General features: G+C 39.1%; 1 pseudogene; it reads right to left on the minus strand.

Annotated features, from left to right (window-relative positions):
• On the minus strand, positions 1–768 carry LOC127682255 (tetraspanin-5-like; annotated as a pseudogene).
• Positions 769–11985: the final 11217 nt, after the last annotated feature.

An 11985-nucleotide genomic window follows, 5' to 3' on the forward strand; every position in this document is an offset into this window, starting at 1 on the left:
CTACCAGCTAGCCCTTACAGCTTTAGTGTCACTCACCAAATTCTCTGCCAGGCATATGCCAAAAATATGTAGCAATGCAATGCCTGTGAAAATACCAGTCACGACGGTTAAATTGTCCTGTGGCCACTTCTCAAACTGATGCACTCAGCCTTTTGAGAAGATTATAATCTGTTCGTCAGCTTCCAGTTTCTGTGTGGTATCGTAGCCACAGTGAGTGTTGATGTGGTCTTCCGCAGGGTCTTTAGTGCAGCAGGAGAATGGTGCACTGCATCGCTCTTGGCTTGCATTGGAATCTGTGCAATTGAAGTAAATATTTAGATTCCAATCATCAGCTCCAAAAGCCCCACAGCACTGCCAGTATTACTGGGTGAAGTCTACGAGATTCTGCAGATCAATGTAATCTCTGTAGGCTCTGATGTTGTTATTAATAAAGAAGTACAGCTGGTCTTTGATCCAGTCTTTGAAAACAAATGCCAACACCCCAGCTGTGAGTTCCAGGAAGAAAATAATCCCCAGGAACACAGAAGAAAAAAAACATGAGAAGGAAGTTTTCCCGAAGTGCTCCAATGCACCCTGCAAACCCCAGAATGAACATCAACTCCTCCCACGACGAGGAAAAGCCACACTGGGTCAAAGCCACCCAGGTCAGTGATGGAGTCTGATTCCAAGAAACCTTATTCTCCAAAACCAAAATATGACTTTGAAGCCAAAAATGAAGTGTTTGATGTAACAACTGACTTCAGGTCCCTTGTAGTGCTTCCCGGACATCCTCTGGGTTCATGAAGACACTTGCCCCGCCAGCCAGAGTTTTGGAGCCCCAGAAGAGCCTGGCGAGTAGCAGGACACAAGGGGCACAGCCGTGGGCCTCTGAGGCTGTCAGGGCGTGGTGGCCGTAGCCTCCGGGAAGCCTTGTCGAACAGCAGCGTGTCCTGAGCGCTCAGTCCCCGGGGCTCCCGGCAGAGGCAGCCTGGAAGATGCCAGTGGAGGAGACGGTGCCTGCCGCCTGCCGCCCATTCTTATCAAGAACAATTTTGTAAATGAAATGGTTGATGTTTGTTAGAGCTAAGACATCCTTTTATATTCAAATAGAAAAAGGTTTGCATGGGTTATGCAAGCACTTAATTATATAGTAGTATATATGTATGTATATATACAAATATATGTATAAGCAGTGTGTACAGTGTAGTTAGTTTAAGCACACACTCCATGAGCTTATTAGATGACTAAGGAATGACTTTGAATAAACAAATGAGGAACTCTGTGGGGTCCAACTTTTAACTTAATTTGTTATCTGACCTTCAGTAAATTTCTACAGTGTCTCCGTTTGATTACTTTTGCCATAAATGAGGAAAGGAGAGTAAATTAAGGTCAACAGTCTTTAGTGGGAAAGATACATGTCTTACAGAACAACTGTCTCCTAGTATTTTCTGCTGAACTGACATCTCAGTCATGGTTGGCTTGACCACTGCCCTGTGCCAGGCCAGCTCACTGCCTGGAGCAGTTGTGTTTGCAAGTGTTTACTAAGGAAGACTACAGAAGAGGCCTGGGCCGATTCCTACCACGAGGCTTACTTTCTTGTAGATTTCTCATATGTTCATGACTATTGAACTAGACGGTGGGATCCCCGTTATTTGTGAACTATCCATCTTTTGCTTTGCACAGGTCATTTTTACTTTTCATGATTTCAAAGGCTAGGGTTATCATAGGGATACTGAGATTGAGGAGATTATTTAAATTGTTTCATGTTACATGAAAAAATTTGGATCTTTTTAAAAAATGACATTTTCATTTCTTTCTTCCTTTAGTCTCTCTCATGTGTGTGTGTGTGTGTGTGTGTTGGTGTGTGTGTGTGTCTATATCTGTGTGTCTGTGTATATGAACATGAATGCATGACCATGTTACAATGTTCATGTGGAGGTCAGAGAAGCACTTGTGGAGTCTGTTCTTTGCTTCTACCATGTAAGTTCCAAGGATGAAACTCAAGTCATCAGACTCGGTGGAAGTGCCTGTACCACTGAGCCATCTTGCCCACACATAAATCTGGATCTCCACTCATCTGAAACCTGCGTTTGCTGGATTTTGCAGCCACTTCCTTCTGGGATTGGTGAGATGAAGCTATCATAACAAAATACTGAAGACTTATAATCTTATAAAGTAATGTGGCTTATAAACAACAGAAATCTATGTCTCATAGTTTGAGACTTTGAAGGCTTGAAATAAGGTTTTCATATGATCAGATTCTGGCAAAGACTCCCTTTCTGATTCATCAATGGCATCTTTCCACTGTCTTTACATTATATTGGTACTAGTTCCACTCATAAGTACTGTACCTGTACTGGCTAATTTTATATCAACTTGACACAAGCTAGAGTCATTTGAAGAAGGAATCTCAATTAAGAAAATGACTCCCAAAGATCAGGACTATAGGCAAGCCTATAGGGTATTTTCTTAATTAGTGATTTATGGGGGAGGGCTCGGCCCATTGCAGGTGGTATGATCCCTGGGCTGGTGACCCTGGGTGCTATAAGAAATCTAGTGTAGCAAGTCATGAAGAGAAAACCAGTAAGCAGCACTGCTATGTGGTTTTGCATTGGTTCCTGCCTCCAGGGTCCTCCCTGTTTGAGTTCCTGTTCTGACTTCCTTCAGGATGAACAGTGATATGGAACTGTAAGCCAAATAAAATTTTTCCTTTGGTCATGGTATTTCATCACAACAATAGTAATTTAATCACTTTCTATGGGCCTCACTTTTTATTATCATCGGCTGGAGAGTTAAGAATTAATTTTGAAGGGACGCAAACATTCAGTTCATCCCCTCAAAACTATGAGGTCACTTATGTCTATTCTACCTTGCACCAATTACAAAGGTATTTGGAGAACCATTTGGTGTTTTAAATATTAAAGATGTACCTGAAGGTGGTGGTTCATATTTATAATCTTAGCATATAGGAAGCTGAGGCAGGAAGATTGCAAATTTTAGGACAATCTGGACTATATAGTAAAACTCTGCTTCAGAAACTAATAAATAAAATAAAACTATAAAAAATCCCAACAGAATTAGTAAGAAAAATAGCAGTGAAAATTAGTCTAGCCAGGCAGTGGTGAGGCACACCTCTAATCCCAGCACTTGGGAGGCAGAGGCAGGTGGATTTCTGAGTTCAAGGCCAGCCTGGTCTACAGAGTGAGTTCTAGGACATCAGGGCTACACATAGAAACCCTGTCTAGAAAAACCAAAAAAATTGATCTAATAATTTTATAGAGAATAATTATTTTAGAATGTGTTACACTGGTCATCTTTACTAGAAGCACCCCCACCTTGCCTGTGGTTGAGGGAGATAGCTTAGCTCAACAAAGTGCTAGCACACAAAATAAAAGCTAGGCAAGGTGGTGGGCAATTGAAATCCCAGTGCTGAGGTGGTTGAGATACACAGATCTTTGGGTTTGTTGGCCAGCTTGGCATACTAGGTGAACAATGAGAGGTCCTGAGTTTTAAAAGGCCACAGCACCAAAGGAATGAAACATGATGTTGTTCTTTGGCCTTTATGCATGCATGTACACACACACACACACACACACACACACACACAAACATTTTTAGAGTAAAATCCATTAGACAAGAATCCCATAACTTTCTTCACCAGATTACAAACTTACTGGCACCCATTTATATTTTATGTTCCACCCAAAAAGATACTAATCTAACCCCAGTTTTCCCTTTCTCTGTGGATGCTCTGTTCTGCCTTCTCACAAAACTTGCTATATGGAGATTGGTGTGGTAGCACATGTCTACAATCTCAGCACTTTGGGAGGCAGAGACAAGAGGATCACCAGTTTGAGGTCAGACAAGTGTCCTGTAGCCTTCAAACAGGATACAGAATAAGCAGAGCAAAGCAAAGAAGAAAGGAGGGAAGGAAGGAAGGGAGGGAGGAAGGAAGGGAGGGAGGGAGAGAAGGAGGGAGGGAGGGAGGAAGGGAAGGAGGGAAAGAGGGAGGGAGGGAAGGAGAGAAGGAGGGAGGGAGAGAGGGAGGGAAGGAGGGAAGGAGGGAGGGAAGGTACTTAAGATTGTTTTCTGAATTATCTCTTCTTTCTGCTCCATCAGCTTTTTGATAGTCATTTCTCATCAAAGCACTCAAGCAAACTCAAGCATCTTGTTTTGCAAACTCCAGTCATAGATTTCAACCCCTCCTAATCTCCTTTCTGCCTGTGATAGTTCACATTCCTCTTGAGTCTTGTCTTCCCATGCTTCAGTTTATTTTCCTTGGGTCCCCACCCTACTCCATTGTCTATCATTAATGAACATGCTTCCAAAATAAACTCTTTTTTAGCATTATTTCACTTGGTTTCTCGGAAGTGTTTAATGTCTTTTTGTTTGTTTGTTTTAATTATCTACATTCCAGTTGTTGCCTCCAGGTCCCAGTCCCCCCTCCCACAGTTGTTCATCACATTCCTCCTCCCCATTGCCTCTGAGAGGGTGCTCCCCTTGGGGTCCAGGTTAGTTGAGATTGCTGCTCTGCCTATGGGGTTGCCCTCCCTTCAGCTTCTTCAATTTTTCCCCTAATTCAACCATAGGGGTCCCCAACTTCAGTCCAATTGCTGAGTGTAGGTATCTGTGTCTGTCTCAGTCAGCTGCTGGTAGGACCACTCAGAGGACAGCCATGCCAGGCTCCCATCTATAAGCACAGCATAGCATCAGTAATAGTGCCTCCTCGGTGCCTCCTCTGCCATAAGGAGGATCCCAAGTTGAATCTTTCTTCTTCATTTTTGTCCCTGCAGTTCTTTTACACAGGAACAATTCTGGGTCAGAATTGTTGACTGTAGGTTAGTAACCTTGTCCCTCCACTTGAGGTCCTGTCTATCTACTGCAGGTGGACTCTTTTAGTTCCCTCTCTCCATTGTTGGCCATTTTGGCTAAGGTTACCCCTTGAGTCCTGACAGTATCACCTTTTGGGTCTCTGGTACTTTCTAGAGGGTCTGCCCTCCTCCTTGTACCAGTTTGTAATCCCACCACCAATGGAGGAGTGTTCCTCTTTCTCCACATCCACAACAGCATGTGCTGTCACTTGAGTTTTTGATCTTAGCCATTCTGATTGGTATGAGGTGGAATCTCAGGGTCATTTTGATTTGTATTTCTTTGATGACTAAGGACTTTGATCATTTTTTGAAGTGCTTCTCATTTGAGATTCTTCTATTTGAAATTTCTATTTAGCTCTGTATCCCATTTTTTTATTGGGTTATTTGGTTTTTTTGGGTTTTTTTTTTTTTGTTGTTTTTGTTTTTGTTTTTGTTTTTTTGGAGGTTAACTTCTTGAGTTCTTTAAACATTTTGGATATTAGCCTTCTATCAGATGTGCATGTTTTTTTTCCAAAATGTAGGTTGCTAATCGATCCTATTGTTGTTTTCTTTTGTCTTACAGAAGCTTTTTGGTTTCATAAACCAAATTCTCATTTATCAATTGTTGATCTTAGAGCCTGGGCCATTAGTGTTCTGTTCAGGAAATTTTCCCTTGTGCCAATGAGTTTGAGGCTCTTCCCCAGTTTCTCTTCTATTAGATTTCGTGTATCTGGTTTTATGTTGAGGTCCTTGGTTCACTTGGACTTGAACTTTGTGAAACAAGGACCTCAATATAAGATCAAGTATTCATAAGTATGTGGGTTTATTTCTGTATCTTCAATTCTATTCCACTGATTGACCTGCCTGTGTCTGTACAAATACCATGCAGTTTTTAATCACTATTGCTCTGTAATACAACTTGAGGTCAGGGGGTGAGTGTTGATTTCCCCAGAGGATCTTTTATTGCTGAGAATTGTTTTGGCTATCCTAGATTTTTTGTTTTTACATAATAAATTGAGAATTGCTCTTTCCATGTCTGTAAAGAATTGTGTTGGAATTCTGATGGGAATTTCAATGAATCCGTAGATTGCTTTTGCTAAGGTGGCCATTTTCACTATGTTAATCTTACCAATCCATGAACATGTGAGACTGACATCTTCTTCAATTTCTTTCTTCAGGGATTTAAAGTTCTTGTCATACAGATCTTTTACTTGCTTGCTAAGAGTTACACCAAGATATTTTATATTATTTGTGGCTATTGTGAAGGATGTTTTCCCCTAATTTCTTTCTCATCCTCTTTATCGTTTGTATAAAAGACAGCTACTGATTTGTTTGACAAAATACAATACCCCTTCATGTTAAAAGTCTTGAAGAGATCAGGAATTCATGGCACATACCTAAACATAATAAAAGCAATGCATAGCAAACCAACAGCTAACCTCAAATTAAATGTAGAGAAGCTTGAAGCAATCCCACTAAAATGAAGGACAAGACAAGGTTGCTCATTCTCTCCCTATCTGTTCTATATAGTACTAGAAATTCTAGCTAGAGCTATTAGACAACAAAAGCAGATCAAGGGGATACAAATTGGAAAAAAAGAAGTTAAAGTATCACTATTTACAGATGATATGATAATATACATAAGCAGTCCCCAAAATTCTACCAGAGAACTCCTACAGGTGATAAGCAGTTTCAGCAAACTGGTGGTATATAAAATTAATAACTATCTTTTTACAGTCTGTTCTATTCTAGTTTTTGTGACACCAGGATGACTTGAAGCTCACCTCTTCTACGTCTACTCTTCCATTTTTTTGCCAGGTACATAAAGTTAAGAATGGTTTATCATAATTTGGAACTTTTCAAATCCCAGTCTAAAGTTTTATATATGATATTTTTTTCTAGTGAGAAAGTCTACATATTTCCTCAAAACTTTAAATAGCTATGTTGCTTATTGCTCATCATGAAAAAAAAAGCATTTTAAAACACCAAAATGATTGAAGTCTTATAACAATCGAGTTAGGAATATGAAACTAAGCCAACTAAGACAGAATATTGTAATCAATTAATGGATGGTAAACATAATTTTTCTTTTTTGTTTGTCTTGCTTTGAAACTGGATCTCACTAAGGAGCTCTAACTATCCTAGAACTCACTACGTAGACTGGTTTTGAATTTGTAGAAATCCATCTGCCTTTTCCTTCCTGTCCTGAAAACAAAGATGTGTGCCACTATGCCCAGCTGAAGATAACATGTCTTAGAGTCTCAATGAAGAGAAATATTGAGTGTCAAAGTGATTAGCACAGATTTTAGGGTGGAAGTGGAATTCAATCTGGGTCTTATAAATTGAGTATAAGTTTCCCTTGGATATAGGAGGGAAGGAGGAAAACCATGCAATTCTACCATAAGTCCATGAAGCAATGACGATCAATGTTGCCCTAATGATTATGTTTGAGCACATAGTTAGTGCTAAGGATACTTATGAGATACAATTTGAGAAGATGATGGACACTAGATTGTGTCTATCACAGACAGGCATTAAATTAAAAACTCAAGATCTATATCTTATCTTGCTAAAAATGTGACACATTTTTAAAAAGGGAGCAATTAAAATCAAATTCTAAAAGGTTTTGCAAGTTATGTGCTTGCCATTAGCAGCCTGAGGGTTCAAAAACTGATAAATGATTAGAATCTTTTGGGCTAGGTTTAGATTATGACATGTGACTCTCAGCTCTTTATTAACAAGGGAATGTGCTTATTATATGTTACATATTACATAGATTATAATCTCAAGAAGATTACAGGTCTAGAACACTTGCTCAAAAAAATAATTATCAAGACTGAGTGGATATATTAGCCATGTGTAATTAGTATAGAAGATGAAGCAGACACATGCCTCATGGTGTATACAATGGCTATTGAAGTTTTGTTTGCATGGAATTAAATTCTAGGATTAAAGTTGTCCCTTAGGAAAAAAATGACAATCAAATGCACACATTAAGATTGTAAAATGGAAGGTCATCATCTTTGATAGAGGATTTAAAAAAATGAAGTCAGTTTAAAATAGTCTCTCTGTGTCTCTCTGTCTCTGTTTCTGTTTCTCTCTGTCTCTGTCTCTTTCTCTCTTTCTCTGTCTTTCTCTGTCTCTCTCTGTGTGTGTGTGTGTGTGTATGTGTTGTGGTGTGTGTGTGTGTGTGTGTGTGTGTGTGTGTGTGTGTTTGAGACAGGCTTCTCTGTGTAACAGAGACTTGGCTTTCCTGGACTTGCTTTATAGACCAGGCTGGACTCAAGCTCACAAAGATCCATCTGCCTCTGCCTCCTGAGTGCTGGGATTAAAGCTGTGTGCCACCATGTCTGGCCAAACTGTTTTCTCTTAACAAATGAACACGAGTGATAACAAGGAACTCTCTCTGTATAGGAGTTGTGGAGACAATTAGAGGGAAATTGAGGGATATTTGGCTGAGCAATAAGTTCTTTGAAGCTGAAATAGGTTCTTAGAAACACTGTAGTTGGGCTGGAGAGATGGCTCAGTGGTTAAGAGCACTGGCTGGGGGCTGGAGAGATGGCTCAGCAGTTAAGAGCACCGACTGTTCTTCTGAAGGTCCTGAGTTCAAATTCCAGCAACCACATGGTGGCTCACAACCATCCATAATGAGGAGAACCATGGCTCCAGCTGCATATTTAGAAGAGGATGGCCTTATTTGGCATCAATAGAAAGGGAGGTCTTTAGTCCTGTGGATGCTCATGCCCCAGCATAAGGGGATGGATGCTAAGGTGGTGAGGGGGGAGTAGGTGGGTGGGGAGGGGAGCATCATCATAGAGGCAGGTCAAGGGGGGATGGGATAGGGGGTTTGCAGGGGGGGAAACCAGGAAGAGAGGGATCATTTGAAATGTAAGCAAATAAAATAACCACAAAAATAAAAAAAGATCTCAAGAGAATAAAGTGAAAGAAGAACCCAGAATTACTACTTTGCCCCTGCATGTGTATTGCCTGGAACAAAGTTTTGCAGAGATCCTGAGCTCAATAAATATTTATTGACTGAATGGTGAATGAAGGAACCTTAGATTCTTAATTTCTTATAGGATTATTTTCATTACACCACAAAACTGATCTTGAGAAACATCTTGTTTTGCTTCATGATATTTTAACTGATGTTAAGTATAAAAATATAATGCCAAATACTAATTTTCCAACTAAATCTTATAACAGATATTTCTTTCAGTTCTGGACTTAATGTCATACAGATTTTTTTTTCTGTAGAAGTTTCTCCCCTGCATTATTTGAAGGCTATAACTTTAAGCCTGATGGAGAAAACTGTGATAATTATACAACAAAAAATGAAAATCAAATCAACCAAGCAAGACCTGTTTGCACAATGTTAAGGATAAAATGATAATACATTTGTTTGCCTACCAACCATCACAGTTCTATTTTATGTAATGTATTAGTTGTTCAGGTCTGTCATAACAAAGTGCCACAGACTACTGGCTTGAATAAATTTATTTCTCACATTCTATAAAGCTTGAAGTCAAAGACCAAAATGGTACTGGGGCTGAGTACTAATGATTATAAGGAAGAATATGTTCCATACTTTCTTTTTGTTCCATACTTTTATCCTTGGCTTATAGGTAATGATCGTCTTTTTGTGTTTTCATAGCTCCTTACTTCTGTTTGTGTCTGTGTTCAATTTTCTTATTATAAGGATAGCAGCTATAGCAGATGAGGACCCAAATTAACAACCTAATGTTAATTACCACTTTAAATATTACATCTCAAATAAGGATAAATTCCAAGTTACTCAATGTTAAGGCTATAACATATAAACTAGTCTTCCTCCCTCCCCCCCTCCCTCCTCCCTCTCTCTCCCTCCTTCCCCCCTCTCTCCCTGCCTCTCCCTCCCCATCCCCCTCCATCTCACTCTCTCTCTGTATGCGTCTTTGAGTGTATGTCTATGTGTGTCTTTGTGTGTCTGTGTCTCTGTGTGTATTCAATGCTCAACACTTGGTAGACTTTTGATGGCAGTAGTGTAAAAGGAAGTGTTGTATAAAAAGGAGTAAAGACTTGTTGAGGGAAAGAGACTCTGACCAGCAGAACTGCTGAGAGAAGAGATTACTGGACTATAAAGTCATAGAAAGGCTGTGTTGAGAGCTCCAGAGTTGTAGCTTTTGTGAGTCTTAACCCATGTTGGGAAGGTGAGTTTTCAATGATGTAGCTGTGTTTGAGTCATCTCTATTCCTATTAAGTTACCCCACACCCGGTACTCCTGTTAGTAACCTCTAGAAAACTCACTGGTTCACCAAGTTGGATGTTGGTGCAACTGTTTCTTTGGTCTGTCATGAATTCTAGTTCTGGGGTGAATAAACATATGTTTTACCTTACTAGGAAAAGTCAGTCACACAACAATTCGCCATCCTATTTCTTAGTAGCAGTTGAAGCAATGCTACTAGAAATTCTAGTTTGAAGTTAAAGATGCAATGTCCCAATAACATCAAGGTCCTGCCCTGATAGGTACAGCATTCAGCTGTAAGAAGATGTTTGGCCTCCATCTGCCACTGTGCTATGAGTAGCTAGGGCTTTACTGATACACTTGTCAAAAAGGGGCATTATTAAAATTGATGAAACAATAATTTCTGTAGAAACTGATGTTTTCCTCATTTGTAAAGTGCTATAAGACGTGTGAGTGGCTTTCATCACTACTGTTGAACTGTAGCATAACTGGAAGTATAATGTCCTGGAGCTAGCTGGTGATTTATCAGAAGACTCTTTTATGAGGTTCCTAGGGAAAAATACTGAATTTCTTTCAGAGCTTCTGTAAAGCACTTGAAAGAAGAAGAACAAGAACAAAATATATATATGGAAGTGGTTTTATAGTTTGGAAAAGCAAAAGGATTCCTTAGCTTGTTTTTGATGAACATCTTACACTTGTGTTAAAGTGTGAGAGAGTCTAGATTCTTTGCAATTAAGAGTCTTTTTATTCTACCAAAATGACACTCAGGAGCTGTATTCTTAGCCTTTGACTGAAATGTTGACTATAATTTTAGGGCATTTTCCATGATTTTCAACAAATAAGAATACTAATTTTCTTTTCTCCCCCTCTGCTCTCCCTGTGTCTCTTTCCTAAGATAGGCTTTCTTTGTGTGTTTCTGGTTGTTCTGGAACTTGCTCTGTAGGTCAGGCTGGCCTCTAACTCAGAGACCTACATGCCTTTACTTTCTGAGTGCTGGGATTAAAGGAGAATTCCACACATGGCTTAAAATAATGATAATCTTAATAAAGTATTTTTGAAAATCTAAACTAAATAATAGAATTTAATACAATGATAATAGAGTGGCATAGGGTGATAGTAATGTAACATTTGGACTAATTACTATTTAGCATTTTCTGATTCAGCCACCTCATGGACTATGTTGCTTAAATCACTGTGTCATTAAATGTCTATAGAGCTGCTCCTAAATTTTAGGTCATGTTCCATCACTGGCTTAAGTACAAAGTAGCCACTCCATTTAAAAAGGAAATAGCAACATTGGGAGTGCAATATGCCACGACCAATGTGAGTCACTGCAAGAAAGGATACAGAAAGCAGTAACATTAAGAACAAAACACTTGAAAGAGAGTCTGTGTGGTACTGGAAATAATATAAGGGTCTCCTTAACTTCATCCAACACTCATTGAAAACTTTTTGGCCCCCAAATAAGACAGATGTTTACAAGGTCTTGAGTAGGTTCCCTCTAATGCAATATATACAAAAGTAGTAATATTCTCAAGCCCAACAAAACTTTGGGAAATGGGATAGCAGTTTTGAATTTGAGCAACACCTTGCTTTTGCTTTATGAAATTTTAAGTGGTGCTAAGTATAGAAATATAATGCCAAATTCTAATTTGCTGCCCAAGTTTTACTCTTAAGTAATATAGGAGTCACCTTAATTGGGAAAATTTGTAGAAAAAAATCAAAAGTTCTTTCTTTGGTTCATATTTGGTTTCAAAGGTTCATATTTGGACAGAGCTAATAGTAAAAACATCATAAGATATGGGAAATATATGAATTTCCAGATTATATATGAGTTATGATAGAAAAATTAAAGCAGACAAGAAAAATTATTTGCCAAACATTTATTGATTTTTTTTAACAGTCCAATTATTTGAACAAGAATGTCTTCCA

Source organism: Apodemus sylvaticus, chromosome 4 (assembly GCF_947179515.1).
Source record: "Apodemus sylvaticus chromosome 4, mApoSyl1.1, whole genome shotgun sequence".
Taxonomy (NCBI): Eukaryota; Metazoa; Chordata; class Mammalia; order Rodentia; family Muridae; genus Apodemus; species Apodemus sylvaticus.